This window comes from Musca autumnalis, unplaced genomic scaffold (assembly GCF_047663935.1).
Source record: "Musca autumnalis isolate F117 unplaced genomic scaffold, ASM4766393v1 scaffold_2, whole genome shotgun sequence".
In the NCBI taxonomy this organism is placed as follows: Eukaryota; Metazoa; Arthropoda; class Insecta; order Diptera; family Muscidae; genus Musca; species Musca autumnalis.
In genome coordinates this window covers 1,452,305-1,470,171 of record NW_027411755.1, presented here as the reverse complement: position 1 = coordinate 1,470,171, position 17,867 = coordinate 1,452,305, and the positions used below count along the sequence as shown (strand labels likewise).

The 17,867-nt window shown below is 34.1% G+C and overlaps 1 long non-coding RNA gene across 1 annotated transcript in view; it reads right to left on the bottom strand.

The window, feature by feature from the left end:
• Positions 1 to 17,867, bottom strand: part of LOC141393501 (uncharacterized) — a 590,028-nt gene that overhangs the window by 81,206 nt on the left and 490,955 nt on the right. The gene's annotated exons all lie outside the window — the stretch shown is intronic.

The window sequence follows — 17,867 nt, the reverse complement described above, 5'->3', positions numbered from 1 at the left end:
GAATTAAGATTACTGTTGGAATATAGAATTGAGACAGGGACGTACGCAGGATTTCATTTCGGGGGGGCCCAACTTGACCAAAAATCATGAAAAATTCAAATGTTGTATAGCGTTGCGTAAAGCTATTTTAAGGGGTTATGGCCACTTATAAGCATGAGAAAAAGCCATTTTCATGCATTTTTTATAAAAAATCTATTAAACCTTAAGTTCTATTTTTTTTTTTTTTTTTTTTTTTTGAAAAATCTTGCATTCAAATGTCCGCGTATAAAGCACTGTTTTTACTAAAGCAGTTTGCGATACCCACTGTAGTTTAAAAAAGAATAAACCGATCAGCATATATTTTTGTGGGATCATTACGAACTTAATAATCTTGTCCATTATCGAAAAGGAATTAAAAAAATCAATTTTTAAAAATTTTGAACAGTTAAAATCAAAATTTCGATTTTAACAAAAACAAAACACTGTACAAAATTGATATTTTTTCTGACTCCGTCAGCAGCTTTTTTAAAGACTCTCTCGGTTAAGCACATGATTTATGTGTACAATAGTCCCACAAAAACTATAAAGTGCCACTTCGAGGAAAATACGTTTTTAGTTTCTATGCTACATACAAAACACAATAAATGTTTCCCTTCGAAAGCTCATACCTCGGTAAATTTTTGTCCGATGGACTAGAAATTTTGGGACATATTCTATTCTATATTCTATTCTATATTTTATATGAAATAATGGTACAAAGTATATAAATTCAATAGAAACAATTCATAATATTTAGTCCCAATTTACATTAGGCGAGTTTACTTGCTGCAAGTCTCACTTTGTAGGAGAGACACGTAAGGGGTATGGAAGTGGAAAAAAATTGGTCGTACCGGCAATTTTCAGGCAATTCCTTTTATATTTGTCGTTATTGACATTATTTTCATTGTTTTGAAAACAAAACTTGCAGAAACAGAATTGCCTGTATAAACGCAAGTTTAAAAGAGAACGAGAAAAATTTCCGGAAAAAATCGTTTAATCTAAATTGGGACTAAGCATACAATTTTAAATATTTACAGAGTAGGATATTTAGAATTGAAAATAGACAATATCGGACCACGTTCGGTAAAGTCGCCATGTAAAATTTATTGAAGTATATTGAAGTTTTTAATCATACAGGTCCACGTTATGGTTTATCGCAGAATTTTACAACCACAAAGAATTGCCGTTGTCTTTGCTATAGCAAGATTTTCACTATTTCGATGATCTTAGCCTAATTTTTAAAAATATCGGCTGTCGTTGATGTGTTTCCAAATGAAAACATTAAGAAAAATTTAACAGTTTTGGAGATATGGTGCGAAATGTATACAAATTATGGAATTTTTAGATATATTATAAAATTTATTTTTTTTTTCATTTCTCCCAATATTTTATTTTTGCCCTTATCTACAGATTTGCATTGGTTTCAGAGATATAGCCCCGAGTTGTTTAAAAAGTCGATATTTAACAATGTTATATGGGGCCATTAAATCCAAGCTGTAACTGACTCAACAAAACGGAACTACTCGTAGGGCTCTTGTACTTTTTTTCTCTTGGACCTTGATGTACTTTTGGAAGTAATCTTGCGAACCATATTACGTTCGATTTTAGACCGAATCGGTTAGTCCCTTGGACCATTTTAGTGAACATTTTATAACCTTTATGGCGGAGGTACCGATATGACTTAAATTTAATTTGGACAAAACATTACGAGATCCATAACTTGGACCGAGAGTTATCATGAGTTCCAACCTGCCAGACAAACAGAGATACAGACGGACGGACGGTGGTAAGTATTTCCATCTTGTCTGAAACGAATATCGTCCAAACATATGTGAAGTCTTACTCGTGAATCATTATTTTGATGAAATCTTTTTGTATCGTATCCTAGTTATATAATCTCGTAATCTAAAGTCTAAGGTTACAATTATACTTCGGTGATGATAAGTAAAAAATCAAGTGACGCACAAAAATTCATTTGTCTATTTTATTTTTTCATACTGTTTAGCAGCAAATTTGTCTAAAACAGAATAACAAAATTTTGGCGATGGCAGTAAAACAAATTTCTAATTGGCTTTCAATATGTAGTCCACGAAGGACCGACCCTTCATACATTTTATTCAATAGATTTTTTTATATATTTCCATTCCCACAATACTGAACTCGTTATTTTTGTTATAACCGGATGAGTTTTAAGCCTCGAGAGCTCTATACAGTTCGAATAAATAATAGACATGGAGTATATTCATTAAGGAATTAGCATTTGATAGTGGTATGATATGACATGAAGAAGTAATTCAGATTTCATTGGAAGTTTCTCTCAAAAACAGCTTACAAACAAAAATTAATAAAATATTTTCTTACAAAAATTGTTAATGATGTACATTTTCTGTTCAGAAACTTAAGAAAATATAAGTTTTAATTTGAAATCTTCAGATATACAAACATTTTTATGGGAAAAAGCATAATACTAGTTACAGTAGCTTAAAAAAATTTGTTCGACCAAACCATTTCGGGGGGGCCCGGGCCCCCCGTGCCCCCCCCCCCCTGCGTACGTCCCTGAATTGAGATATGGAGGTAGCTTTGGAAAATCGTACTAATGTGCACGAAGTAGTACTAAATGGTACGAAATTCGCTATAATTTGTATTTGCGTGAACAGATTATTGTTGGAGTGTAGGATTGAGGTAGTTTTGGAAATTCGTACTTATGGAAAAGTGCTAAATGGAACTACATTGGAAATCGTGTACGAAAAGTGCTAAATAGTACAAAATTTTTACCTTTTGGTATTTGCTATATGGTATAGAGTTTTGTACAATTTGTGATTTTGTAAAGGGTAGACCTGGAATTTTGAAATTCGGTATTAGATTAGAGGTTTTGAAAATTCGTACTTATTTATACAAAAACTACTAAATAGTCCTCAAATGGGTTTCAGGGGAACTGGAAAAGTCAATTGGGGTTAGGATATATGTTGAATATGAGGAAGTAATTTTTAAAACGTTTACCTATGTGTACGATAAGTTGGGTAACATATTGGTACCAAAACCATTTGAAATAGTTAAGGTACTAAATTTGGTGTTGGGTGTAGGGACAAAACTGGGATTGTATAATTTGGAAATACGCTAATTGTACAAAAAATACGAAATGGAAAAATATTTATTATGAAGATCGCTCTAAAAATTTTGAAAAAGTTCTGAGTTTGAAAAATTGTACTGAATATTGTTCCATTGATTTGATGTTAACGCCAAGGAGTTTATAAATAATGTACTGAAATTAAGTAGTCAAACGTGAAGTATCTTTTCAAGAAATGTTTTTTGTTCTGACCGCTTTGGTATGTTAATTTGAAAACGTGATCCAATGCGACAATTTTGTTAACTAGAAGGTATTTACCCCCTGATATTAAAAAATCCTAAATTGAAATGCCTTCAAAATTTTTTCCGTTATATACGGTTGACATACCAGTGCACATTAAGTACAATTTTTTGTAAAGAAGTTTTCTAACCTTTCATGCCACAAATTTCGAATTTCGGTTCGATCTTCAAAATACTCTAAATCTTCAAAATATCTCTTCTAATAAACGTGGATTGAAGTGGAGATGTTTTAAATTAAACTTCTATATCCTCTGAGTAATCAAGTTCCAAATTTAAAGAAAATTGGACAATATACATTTGTTCTTCTTTAAAAATACACTAAGTCGAGAGGTACCGTTATATGGGGATATACGAAAACGTGGCCGAAAATTTAACGGACCTATTCGGGTTCTGGGCGAAACCGATAAAGCTAGAACCTTGAATTGTGAATGTGCGTGATTTTTGTTGTGAAGGGGTGAGATAAAGTTTAGTGTTTGGAAATTCGTACTGGAATGCTGTGTTAGTGAAGGGGTAAAACCAGGAGTCGAATCTGAAATTTGCAATATGATACGTAGTTTTGGAAATTCGAAATAAAAAATATGGTAGCTGTGTAGGGATGCGATACGGCAATTTTTTTTTTTTTTTTAAATTCTGATCGAAAAAAATATTGGTAATAAAAATAGGTCTTAGTACAACAGAATCGCCAGTGTTCACCTCTTCCATATTAAATGTCGTTCATATATATTTTATTCCCTTTCCGGATACGAAGTAGCGGGCATTTGCTAGTTTTTAATATTTAGCAGTTCCATTTATTTGGCTGCCTTCCTATAATTTGTGAAATCTCCCCAAGTTGTACAATCCATATAAGGTGAAACATGGGAAAGACAAAAAAGCAACAACTGTTTCAATATTCTAAAGAGTCAAATAAAAAAAAATAAAATAGAATCATTAACTTTTATGCAAATTTAGACATTTACTAAACCAATATGGTAACTTGTTTAGCAAAATCAAAACAACAACAACAAGAGCAATAACCGAATGAAATGAGACAATCAAGGCGATTCAACTGGAAATGGAAACATGCATTCAATTTTTTAATTAGTTAAACTTCTCTTTTTGATGTTCGAAGATAGATACTGACGTAATTCTGTAGAGAAAACCAGTGTGGAAGAACAATTGACAAACAAATCAGATGTAGATATCATACAGACGAGATTGAGTTATAAAAAATAACGGATATTTTGATACAAGTGTTGTTTGCCTATATTTTATATTCCAATTTGTGTGGGGAGAACTACACTGGAGACCAGACTGAACTGGTCTAAGTTATTGATCTAGCGGAGTAAATGCCAAAAACGATAATTATGCAATTGTTAAAAGGCTTTCATTGTCTCGAATACAGACACATTGTTTTACTAAATTGTAATTTTCCTCTTGATTTTAGTATTTGCTCAGCTGTTTCATTTAAATGTTTGCTTTTTTTATGCAAATTATTGGCAGAATAGTTTGCGGTTGGATGTTACAAAGCAATTATTATTTTCTAATTAAATTAAAAATTAATTAACAAAATGTTATTTTTTTGTCTGATAATTGTGATTGTCAATATTGTGAAATTTTTATTAAGTTAGTTAATTGAGCTATCCTGACCTGGGAGAAGTTGTAATGAACACATTTGTATTTTTTGTTGGCGTAGTAAAAAATACATTATCTTTTGTCAAATATTCAAACGGATTAATTTAAATATGGCAATTCTTTCATAGTATTTGGTCAACACGACAGTTAATAACAGGAGATTATCATCAACGTGCTTCCCAATTTATATTATTTCGATTTTTGTCGCTATGCAAACCAACTGGCACTCCTGCTCCTCCTGTTGTATATTTTCTAATTAAATTTGAATATTCTATATATGTATTTAAATTTTCAAACAATTTAAATTATGTATATTATTATTTATTAGCCTGATGTTATAACTTTTGAAAATGTCATTAAGCAATAATAACAGACAAAAATTCCTTTTGTTTCAACTTCATAGAATTATGAAAATTTAATTAAAAATATTTTTCAACAAAATGAAAGTAAATTGACGTTTCTGGCTGGCTACCGTCAGGCTAATTGTCATTCAGTTACAGTAAAAGTTGACGTAATAAATAATTTGTCATTGTTTGGCATTTCATGAATCTGTTGATGATGGTGGAGCAACAGGAAGGCAAAATCAAAACAAAACTGCAACGACAATAATAATGGCCAAATTGTCATAACGTTTTTTTAAGATATGATAAAAATTGTTAATTTATTTTGCTTCTCATTTTTTCCTAGTGCTTCATTTAATTTTTTCTTCTTTCAAATATCAAATTATATAATGTAAACAAACCTATATTGGCATGGACAAAATAAAAATAAATAACGAAAAAAAAAGCGAAAGGAAACCTAAATACTCTTTACAGAGCAAAACTTTGAATGGCATCAGCCTAACGGAGCAATCAAAGCCAAATACCCAATGGACATTTACAATGACACTTAACATTATTTATTATGACAGTACAAGATGGGGCCACTTAATTGACACTCAAGGCAGGCAGTAATGGCAGCAGTAGACTAGCCAACATATAACAGCAACCGTATCAAACAATCGGCAACAACAAAATAGCAACATCATAGTCTGTCGATCAAATACCATCAACAGCATCGACACCAACATCAGCAATAGCCAGTGATGACGCACAGATTTTATGTTCATTGCAAGTACCTCCGATGACAGACCATGGATAAAAGATATAAAACAGTATCAGGTAACCTGCTCTAAATGCGGCACTGTCATTAATAAAACGTAAGAAATTCAATTTTTCGACAATATATGGAAATTTAGAGAATAATGCATGTATGTTAATCTAATTATTATATTTTAACGATTATTCTAAGGCAAACATAAACATATAAAATTGTTAACTTTCAATTTTGCAAATTTTAAAGATGAACCCGTTAGATACGCTATAGCTCGATTTATTCATTCACCAGCAAATACTCGATCAAATCGAATGCCATAATTAGGCACCCGGATAGTTTAGTCGACTTTCGACTAGCCGATTATTCTACTTTTTCATTAAAAAATCCTAAAAATCAAATTCAATTTTTGGTTAGTTTTCATAATGGTTTTTCGATTTTGTTAATGTTTTTTTTTTTTCACAGGTCACTCTTTGGTATAACACCCTCTGTGGGGAACAATATTTTTATACCCTCAGCATTTATGCTAATGAGGGCATATACACTTTCATAAGGGCAAAATGTGTCTCATCGAAATAATGGTTTTAGGCCGAAAGTATGTTTGGAGGAAATTCGTTTCAAACAATTTGGAGTTGAATTATCCATGCCCGTATGTCTGTCTGGCTGGTTGGAGCGCACGATAACTCTCGAACGGATCAACCAATTCGGTCCAAAATTTGGCTTTCGTAATATGTTGTCCGAACTTAGTTTAAGTTCAAAGATGGGTCGGTCCACTCCTTCCGGTACCTCCCCCACAAAAGTTCGGAAATGTTCGGAAAATTTGTGCGCACGATATCTCTTGAAGGAAGTAACCGATTTGGTCAATACTTTGCACATCGTGACATTTCTACCAGACTTAGATGAGGTTCAAATATGTACCGATTGACCACTCCTTCGGGTACCTCGCACACAATATTTCGAAAAAGTTCAGTTTAGGACCTGCTCTCGAATCACTTTGATTTTTGTTTTAAAAACTTGTATTCACTTCTCCCCACAGGACTTTAGAAGTTTCATCAGGGGCAAGTCCACACTTCCTGAGAAAATAGCCTGAAAGGTGCAAAAAAAAAAACCCTATGACACCGTGTGTAGTGGTTGGAGCGCAAGATAACTCTCGAACGGATCTGCCGGTTCGTTCCAAAATTTGGCCTACGATATATTTTGTCAAAACTTAGTTTAAGTTCGAACATATTCCATGTCGGTCCATTGTCACTACACTAATTAAGTACTAATTACCACTGTCAACAAAATGATTTGCCTTTAATCGCTTAAATTAATCGTAACCTGTATCCCAGTCTTTAGTGGACATCACTTGCAATGTCTCCTCCGTTTCCCTATCTAGACTTTATTATCTGTCACTACTACAGAGAAGTTAAACGATTTAAGTTAGCCAAAACTTCCTCATATATTCCGGCATACATCCCTTATTTCTCTCCTACTACTAAAGAGCTGATGTTGTAAAACCAAGGCACGATTTTAACCCAAAAACTCCAACATCCAATAAAAAAACTTTAGTTCCATCATCATTTATCACCCACCAACAACAACAACAAAACATACCACTCACTTAGAATTCAGTCAGGAATAGGCAATAAACAAATTGCAATCTGTTGTCACGAAATGGCACTTCAAAGATAGTATGGCATGCAGTGACAGAAAGAAGCAATGTTTAAATTTTACAAAACAACGTTTAACTAAAGAAATGTGGGCAAAACAATAATGATTAAGGTTTCATTTATACTCTCCTCTGAATAGAGTTACACGTATTTTAGTCCTTAGGCGCCAACTAGTAACATAGGTGAAGGCAAATTACAATGTGAACACAAATTTTTGGGCAGAGATAATTCCTTTTGGAGATGAAAGCCCTTGGTGAGTATATTAAGAATCCCATAGGACAGATCCGCTGTGAGTCGAACTTCCGCGTTATGGCGTGATGAAGTTTTTGCTAGAGACCCTGTAAGCCATCAGGAATTAGCGTTATATCTTTGTTCACTGTTGTTTAAGCTCATTTTTGAGATGAAATGTATGCAGTCAAATCGAATGAGGATTATTTTCGTAGAGCACTTCGACCTTCTAACTCGCTTCCTTCAATGTCTTTTTCGTCTTTTATTTTAAGAGCCGCTATAAAAGTACCACAAGATGACGTTTTTAGCTTCGGAATAAAACCCCAAACAAGAAAACAAATAAACACCCCAGTAAAACCCTTACTCTTAATGGTTGCTCGAAATCAAACGCCCGCAAACACCCAAAACCCTGCAGATGCCACATTTTGATAAAAAGACAAGACAACAAAAGCCATTCAACTAATAGAGAGCTACTTGATCCACTTATCTAACAAATACTAATTACAACGGCAGCATCTTTTTTCCACTCCTTCATATCAATTCATTGTGAAGAGAGTGCTGCTGCAACATGAGACCCAGACAAGAAGCTAAATTGAAAAGATAATAAAAAGATTAAAAACCTTTAAACCTTTATCTTACATTAAATGGTCATGATTTGCAGGCCAAGATGTAGATGTAGATGATGCTGATGGCTGCTGTGGTTGAATGGACGGAAAACAAGAAGACGTTGTAAGCAGACAATAACAAGTCGACAAGAAAAAAGCAAAAAACGAAGCCAAGAACAGCTGTTTGTTTTGTTGGTCACTATCAAAGTTGTTGGCCGAATTATGTGTGTGGCTCACCACCAAGCGTTGTCGACAACAATGCTGAAACCAGAAGCAGCAAACTGCATTTGAAAATTGAACTAACAACAAACGTTGATTAAGTGCCCCACAGATCACATTAATCAGAGATGGAAATACTGTTGGCTAAACATTAATTGACCTAATAATTGATATAACGTAGGATGGAAAACGAATACCCCTAAATTGGGCAACATTTCCTGAACATGAACATGAAACCCCGACAAAAGAAAGTAGTACAACTAGCATCCCTATATTCTGTTTTTATAATATATGGACTTGTTTTTAATTATTTGTGTACATTTTCGGAGAGTGAGTTGTAGGAAGGAACTAAGTCCATCCCTGGCACATACTCCACCGAGTAAATCAACTATCGCCTAATGGGAAAGTAGGTCTACAACATGAACACCAATGGTAAATTTAACGACAGCCAAAACAAGCGGCAACAAATGCAAAAAACGACGCAACTTCATCGACAACAACACCAATGGCAAAGCAGCCAAAGATATGAGATGTGCATAAAACTGATTGCGCAATATTAAATAACAACAAATACAACAACTGACACACTAACTCGGGCATTACTAACAACATATGTACGTATGATGATGACGACAACATCATTGATATTGGTGTAATGATGATGATGACGATGATGATGTTCATGATGACGACAACAGGCCCCAACCGGCAACTAGTTTCGTTGTTCGTTTTAGGCCAAGTCCACATGTGGAATTGCCTGAAGCCAAGTCATACTTTAATTTGTTGCAAATGTTGTGTTAATGTTGTCTCTAGCACTGGGTCGTCGATGTTGTTTGTAGCTGCTACTACCTCTGCTGGCATTGTTCAAGTTGCCAAAGATGATGGTGGTGGTGGTGGCATTGTTGTTATTTAAGAAACACATTGACGGCAACAACAACAACAGCATGAAAAAGACTGACAGCACCAGTTTTCTTCTTTTATAGCGGTTCTTCTTCTTGAACAGAACACAGCACAACAACAACAAAACATGGCAACAAGAATAGACCAGGCCTACTCTTGCAGAACAAAAAGGATGAACAGAATAACAAAACGAAATTCTTTACCAAAACAAGATGTAACCAGATTCTTATGTGACCGCATACTGCTAAATGTAGGACATATTCAGCAGGATAATATGATGTTATCTTCCTACATGTGTTAGTTACAACATCGACTTTTCTCTAGACATAGAGTGGTTATTGTGGGAATAAAACTTAACAAAATATGTGTGATGTTCTTAGAAATCAGATCCGAGTTTGGGCCGTTGTTATACTGTTAGGCCTTGATGTCGAAAAGTTCAATTATTTGGAATGTCATACAGCAGAACTTATCTCCTCTTAGTTACTGTTATTTGTCTACGCTAACGTTGTTACAAATTAAGGCGGTATTTAAGGAAGAGTATAAATTCTATAAAAAATTTACTCTGCACACTTTCATTTTACGCAGCAGCTCCCTAGTTCTCCTTTTTAAAAAATAAGAGTAGGAATCAAAATGTTCGAAATAGAGTAAGAATTTACCAAAAGTGGAAAAATTTTTCTTTTATTTTTCGGTGGATTGGATTGATAAAATACCCACCCTAAAAAATAAAGCTATAAAAACTGAAAGTGTTTTTAACAAGGTTAGACTTTGCTCGATTTCAAGCGTATTTTGCTCACACTCGAAAACGAGCAAAGCATATGCGCTCTTATTCGAGTGGCATAGAAAAATAGAGTATAGTATACTCTATTTATTTCTTCTATTCACAGGAGTACTCCCGCTAGAATTCGAGTAGTAACTAATTTTCGGAGTTATGTACGCATTTGAAGTAAGATCCAACAGTTTTGGGTCTTATGTCTTTAACAATTAAATGCTGATGAAGACGACTGCCGGTTGGTCGGGATGTACGACTACAATCCTTGGACAGATGCAAAATCGTCTTCAACTACAAAATGTCGTTGGACAAAGTTTGGGTGTTATTTTCCGGATTTTTTTTTTTTATTTATTTATTTATTTTTTTTTTTTTTTGATTTATGATCCTCCCTACAAATTTTCGAATTTATGTTGCAAATAAAAAGGTATCAGTCGGACAGAGATAATACCCTCAGCCAATATGAATTGAAACTTTCATCTACGGATAGATCGCTATAAATTTCTAAAGGGTTTTCCAACAGACCCTAAACTGCACTTAGACACAAATGTTGAACTTTTGTGGGAGAGGTTCCTTAACCCACTTAGCGCCAAAAAAAATTTTTTTGGAAAATTTTAAATTTTCTTATTGAATTCAGTTTTATTTTTATTTTTAAGCATTTTTTAAAAAGTAACTTTTTTTCTTAAAACTTATAGTTTTTCCGGAATCGGGTGTCCGTTAAAACGGACAGTGGCAAAATCCACTACCGTAAATTTGTATGGGAAATTGGTGTTTTTTACAAATATGTATAAAGTAAACTTCATTTTTAGTCGTACGCACAAAGCCAACTGTTTTATATTTTTAAAGATATTCTCTATCTTCTTCATTTTATAAAATACTAGCGGACCCGGCGAACTTCGTTTCGCTATTAAGGAATAAAATTTTTATACAAAAACTCAATTTTCGATTTTTCCAATTTTCCGACTTTTCGAGAGAGATTTTCCAAAATTTTCTTCCTTCTCCTCGAAAATACGAATAACTGACAAAAAATTTTACAGAAATCGGCCTAGCCGTTCTCATTTTATGAATTACTATACATTTTTACACCATTTTTATATATATAGATTTTCCATCGTACGCCCTAAAGAACGGCATGTTTACTTTATCCTGAATTGTAAAAAACATCAATTTCCCATACAAATTTACGGTAGTGGATTTTGCCACTGTCCGTTTAAACGGACAGCTAACTTTGCAGTGTAATACAGAAGAATTCTTGCTTTGTATTCACAATTTATGTTCTTAGAATAATACTTTCACATCTTTTCTAAATAATCTTTGCGTTGTATAAGTGTAACTTATCTAATTATGTGTTTTTTACCATTGTAAGAAAATCAAAAAATCACTTCACGAAAAGGGTTATTTTTGTGACCGAACCGCGAAAAACTACGCAGGTCAAATGTCAATTTATGAACGGGGAAGGACAGACATATGAGAAAATAATTAGAAAATACAAAAAACCCCGCGATAAAACACGTATCTAACTGTTTTTTACCTGCATTTTTGTGCACATTTTTTGCTGGCGTTTAAACGACCAGTGGCTTTAAGTGGGTTAAGAAGAGGTCCGATATGGCCATTTTAGAAGTTAAACTTAATTTGGTCAAAATATTAGGAGATCCAAAGTTTGGGCCAAATTGGTTGCCCGTCCAAAAGATATCGTCCATACCATTTTAGTGACATTTTTTAAATATTGGGGGAAGTACCGAAAGTTGTGGATCGGTATTGCCCATACTCGAACTGAAACTAAATTTGGACATAATATGACGAAGGCCAAATTTTGGACAAAATCGGTTGATCAGTTCGGGAGTGCTCTTCAGGCACTACATATGGTGCCATAGGAGGGTTTTCGGGCTATTTTCTCAAGAAGTTTGGCCTTGCCCCTGAAAACACTTTTACCGTCGTAATGGAGGTAACGAATGCAAATTGCTGCATCAAAAATCAAAGTGATTCGAGAGCAGGTCTCAAAGTGAACTTATCCGAAATTTTGTGTGAGTGGACAAATATAGTCCATATTCGGACCTAATCTATATCTGGTAGATATATTAGGATGTGTAAAGAATATACCAAATCGGTCACTCCCTTCAAGAATTCACGTGCGCACAATTTTACCTAAAATTTTTTAACTTTTGTGGGGGAGATACCTGAAGGCTTTTCTTCGAACTTAAATCCAGTTTGGACAAAATATAACGAAGGGCAAATTTTTGACCGAATCGGCAGATCCGTCCGAGAGTTATTCTGCGCTCCAACCACATACAGCACCTTTCAGGCTATTTTCTCAGGAAATATGGACTTGCCACCGACGAAACATGTACCTTCGTATGGGGGGGGGGGGCAGTGAATACAAGTTGTTAAAACAAAAATCTTTGCGATTCGAGAGCACGTCCTAAACTGAACTTTTTCGAAATTTTTTGTGGGTGGTACCCGAAGGAGTGGATCGATAGAGTCCATATTGTAACCTCATTATATCTAACCTCATCTGGTAGAAATTTCACTATGTGCAAAGTATGGACCAAATCTGTTACTCGATTCAAGAGTTATCGTGCGCACAAATTTTTCGAACATTTCCGACTTACGCAGTTCTTTGATCCCAAGAGAATACATTTGTATCCTCTCACAGCACGAAATAACAAATCAGAATAAGGATAAAGTGTGACATCCATGAACGCATGAAAACATTTAGTCCCATAGTTTCTTGAAAAATGTCTTAGAATTCATCGTTCAGTTGGCTTGTTAATAGTCCATTTGAGTTCCATAAACTAGCTAAGTTTCCAGTTAATGATTGCACTAATTGTATTCTTAATGAATCGCTTAATTTAACAAGAGCAAAAAATGCATAGATTATCTTTGCGGAAATAATTCTGCTAAATAAAAATAATTTCGCAATTAACTGAAATCATCGCCTATTGCCTGCCTTTCAATATGTTTGCGGATCAACCAAATGACGCCACTTAAAACGATTCATGTTTTAGCAAAACTTAACAGCTATTAATTCACCTACGAATAGAATGAATAAACAACAACAACAATAACAAAACACACAATGAAACTGAAACAAAACAAAAGCATGGTTTAGTCAAATAAAAATAAACAAACCAAGACAAAGCTTATTTTTGCGGGAAGTTCGTGAGACTTGTTAAAACTGTTAAACTGGTTCTCGTTTTTACCCATAGCCCCATAGCCATTTAGCTAACACACTACTCCACCTCTATAAATCTTTGGCTGTGTGTGTTGGCGATGCCGTTGTTTATCTTGGTGGCATCAAAAGGTAACAGAAGGTCAGACATTAGCACAACAAAAGTTGTAAGAGCCACCAAACTTTGCTTTGCAACAAACAAGAAATTAAATTTAATGACGGCTACTCATGGTCGGCTATGAACGGCCTGGTGAAATGGCCATAACAAATGTTCTTTTCTTATCTCGGAGGAAAGTACAAAGTAGAAGCAACAGTACAGGCCTTCGTAATAGCCTCAACAATTGAAAATTCATAAACCCCGTAAAGCTGTCTGTGGCCGCATCTCATGGTTTTTGTGAACACAAAAGCCAACGAATCAACAGCCAGCATCTGTGGCCAAACTTTTAACGGTACTGCGTAAAACGTATAAACAACTGCCTTCCAACTTTCAAGATATTCGGGGTAATCAATCGTTAATTGACGATGCCATCTTTAAAATTGGACCAAGTGACAGTTGTGAAACATTCAAATTTCTTCCTAATGCTAATTAAACAACTTTTAGGCCGACTATGGGTAAAAGTGATGAACAACTTTACTTGCATTCGTAATGAAGCGGCGGATGTGTGTCTGCTGCCTAGCGGCGTTCTCATTTAGTTAACCGGTCCTCAGACGAAACTTGTTTTGGCTCCCTATGCTCTGTCATGGGAAATGTTCTGCTTTGGCTACAAAATGAGAAATTGTACCCCAGGGACACAAAAGAAACAGATGAAGAAATGAAACAGAATATCGCCTGAAAATAAGGTCAAATAGTTAATGATGACCTTCTGAGTTCATTTATGGACAAAAAAAAAAGAAAAGTGAGTTGGAAACAAAAATTAATATAATAATTGTTAACAAACATGTTTAAATTTTTTGAATAAAATGTATCAATATGCTGAGTTTAAGGCTTCTGAATTGTATATCAAATAAAAATGATCATTTGTAATTTTGTCATTTAATGTTAACTTTTATTAATATTCTTGTTGGAGTTGAGCTTAATGATCAAAGTTTTTTGCAAGTGAAAAATTAAAGCCGAAGATTCATTGCTTCCAAAGGCTGCGCTAAAAAGCATTTGTCGTCGAAGCCATACAGGTTGAATGTGAAAAAGGTTCATCACTGCAAAAATCACTTTGCATTTGAAAATTCAAAGCTCCGTGCCGAAGCTTAGTCTCTTAATTACAATAACTCCGATATAATTATATGAAACCATTCCACAGCCGATATGTCGAATGAGCTGCGTAAATAACAGCGAAACCGATTACATAATTTGGTGGTTGTGTGCGTCATTTTTCACTTGCGAAAAATCTTCGATAAATAAGCTCAACTCCAACGAGAAAATTAATAAAAATGATAATGATTTGGTACAACTCATCATCCATACCATGGGGAAGTGGTAAGCACGCCTTGCACTCAAGAGGTTCTATGGTTCAATCCCCGACCAAAATCAAAATTTTCGGCCAATGCAAATACCCTCAGTGCAATGTTGGCTCTCCTGAGTATTTCAGGCATGGAAAACTTCTCTACCATAAAAAGTAGGTCCCATATCATTGAGGCAATATTAAACGGCATGCACTCATTGATATGAGAGAAGTGTCCCTTGCCGCTTCGGGGATCTTGTGGGAACATACACGTATGAATATATGTATGTACTAGCAGACCCGGGTCCGCGTTGCTGGCCCGTCGTATTGAGTTTTAATGACAACTTTGTATGGACTTTACGCTTTATAATTCAAAAAGAGGTATTTTCCACCTAATTTCTTCGGGTCCATTGTCAAACTAAGTTATTCATTGAGGATATTAAATTTATCAACAGATTCTGTCTGTAACCTTTCTTTTCTCTTACGGACTTTGTCGGATTTGTTCGCCCATTTATGCTGGTTATGCTGGTCGGGTCTTTAGGCTCGAATGAAGTACCTAGATTGTAGATTAATCTGTAAATTTTTAAACCGATGCATCCGTAATTTTTGCAAATATAGAGGTACTCCGCCCCCTCTGGAATTCAATAAAATATGTAGCCTCTTTTCGGGGCCATTCCTGTACAATCCCTTACAATCTCAGAAAAATCGGTTTAGTAGTTTTTGTAGGAAAAATTTAATTTAAAAAAAAAGTGGGCGTGGTAAAATTTCATAAAAACCTAAGTTGGACTATGACGGCATTCGGCTTTTATTGATAAAGATACGGATTTTTTTTTGATTATGGAAAATCTGTTCAGCAGTTTTGAAGATGAAACGTATTTTAAGAAGAGTGGGCGTAAAAGGGGTATTGGTCAAATTTTATTTGCATAAAACCCTAAGTCGGGTTATGGCGAACATTTCACAAAAAGAATTATCCATATCGGTCTAGCCGTTCTCAACTGATGACATTACCAAGGAACAACATTTGATTTTATTTATATAGATGTATGTATGTATGTATATTAGGGTTATGACTTTTTGAACTTTTTCTGAACAATTATTTCCTGTAGAGAGAATGCAATGGCATGATGATAAATTAGTGAACACACAAACGGTTATGTCATATTGTTATGTAGTGTGGCCCTAAAGATTGTTTTCAGCTACATCGCTGTTTACAGTGACTTCAAAAAATTGCCCAAAGTTCTTATAAATAAAAACTTTGAATTAATTTTGTGCGGAACCTTTTTTTCGAATCACTTTATAAAAAAGCTTTTATGTAATCTTAGGTACAAAACTCATCAAAATATCTAAAGGTGATACGATGTTTTAAAAAAGTCATAACCCTAATGTATTTACACATTAGTTCCCACGAACATCTCCTCCAAGGAGGCATGGAAAGACTTCCCTGAAAAATTTGATATTCTGATCAGGAATTCTTTCCACGTATAATTTCTAAAAAACCCAAAATTGAAAACTTTGATACAGAAACCGTATCGTCAAATGCTTTGTGTTGTTTAAACTTCGTCAAAATATTTCATTTGCACACTCATACATTGTTCCTCTAAAATGCAACTAAATGTATCAGATATAAAAATGATACATGTTTGCTTTTTACCTGCGTTAAAAATGCGTATTTTTTGATGTTTTAAAACACGTATTTTCGCAGTTGTTAAGTACAACGGCGTTAAGAAACATATTACTTCGCAGATTATCAGTCATTTGTAAAGCAACTGACGATACGGAAGTCAGTCATTGTTTCCGAATATTATTACCCGCTATACACCAAATTAAAAGTACTCGGTTAAATATCACAATAGTTTTCAGACTCCACATATGCTAATAACAAATCCATTTCAGATAATTTGAAGTCGATTTAGCTATGTCTCCTGCATTTCCGCAAACTAAACATCGGTTTAGATTTCAGTATTTTTATTTCAGCCCCATTTTCCTAAAAATCTGCACGTAAAGTGCAATTTGAAACCCTCTGTAAACCAGAAATCTGCTTGCCAAAAATTGTTGACATAGTTCAATGTGGCCTTTTTGCAAATATCAAAACCACCATCTAATATCCATATAGGGTATGAAAAAGGAATACAAATCTGATTCCCATTCTGATACCCATTCTAATTAAGGACTACATACGCCATACCATATGGCGTGATGTTTGGAATTATATAAACTAGTTGTGTATTTTCATAAAATGCAACTTTCCTATTGACAACCATTTGCAAAGAATATCACCATTTTGGACCAACATCCTGTTTACTTTTACTTTTATAAGCATTTTAAGTTCATAAACAATTCCATTATTTAAAGGTTTTTGTCTGCTAAACTCCGTTACACGGTTTAATGCTTTTGAATTTTTATAATATTAGAAGCAATTTGAGTTTATCATATTCATAAATTTATTACGTACATTGGGGTGGTTAAACTCGCTCGAGTTTTTTTAAATAACAAGCCAATATTTATGCGAAATTTTAAAATACACCCTAATAAAGGGTAAGAAAGAACAATCATAAAAACAATAAGAAAATTGTTATGGTCTTAAAATATTATAATGACTGAAATTGTTTCTTGAGATTTCCCTATGTTTATGAGGAAATTTTATGTTTTTATTTTGCAACCCAAAACAACATAAAATTTCAGCATACATTTTGAAGTCAACGTAAATTGGCATTCTGCAATAATACACTGTTTGTTATATATTTATATTCTTTGTTTTGTGTTTTTATTGTTTCAGGATTCAAATTTTGTTTTGGAAAGCGCAAT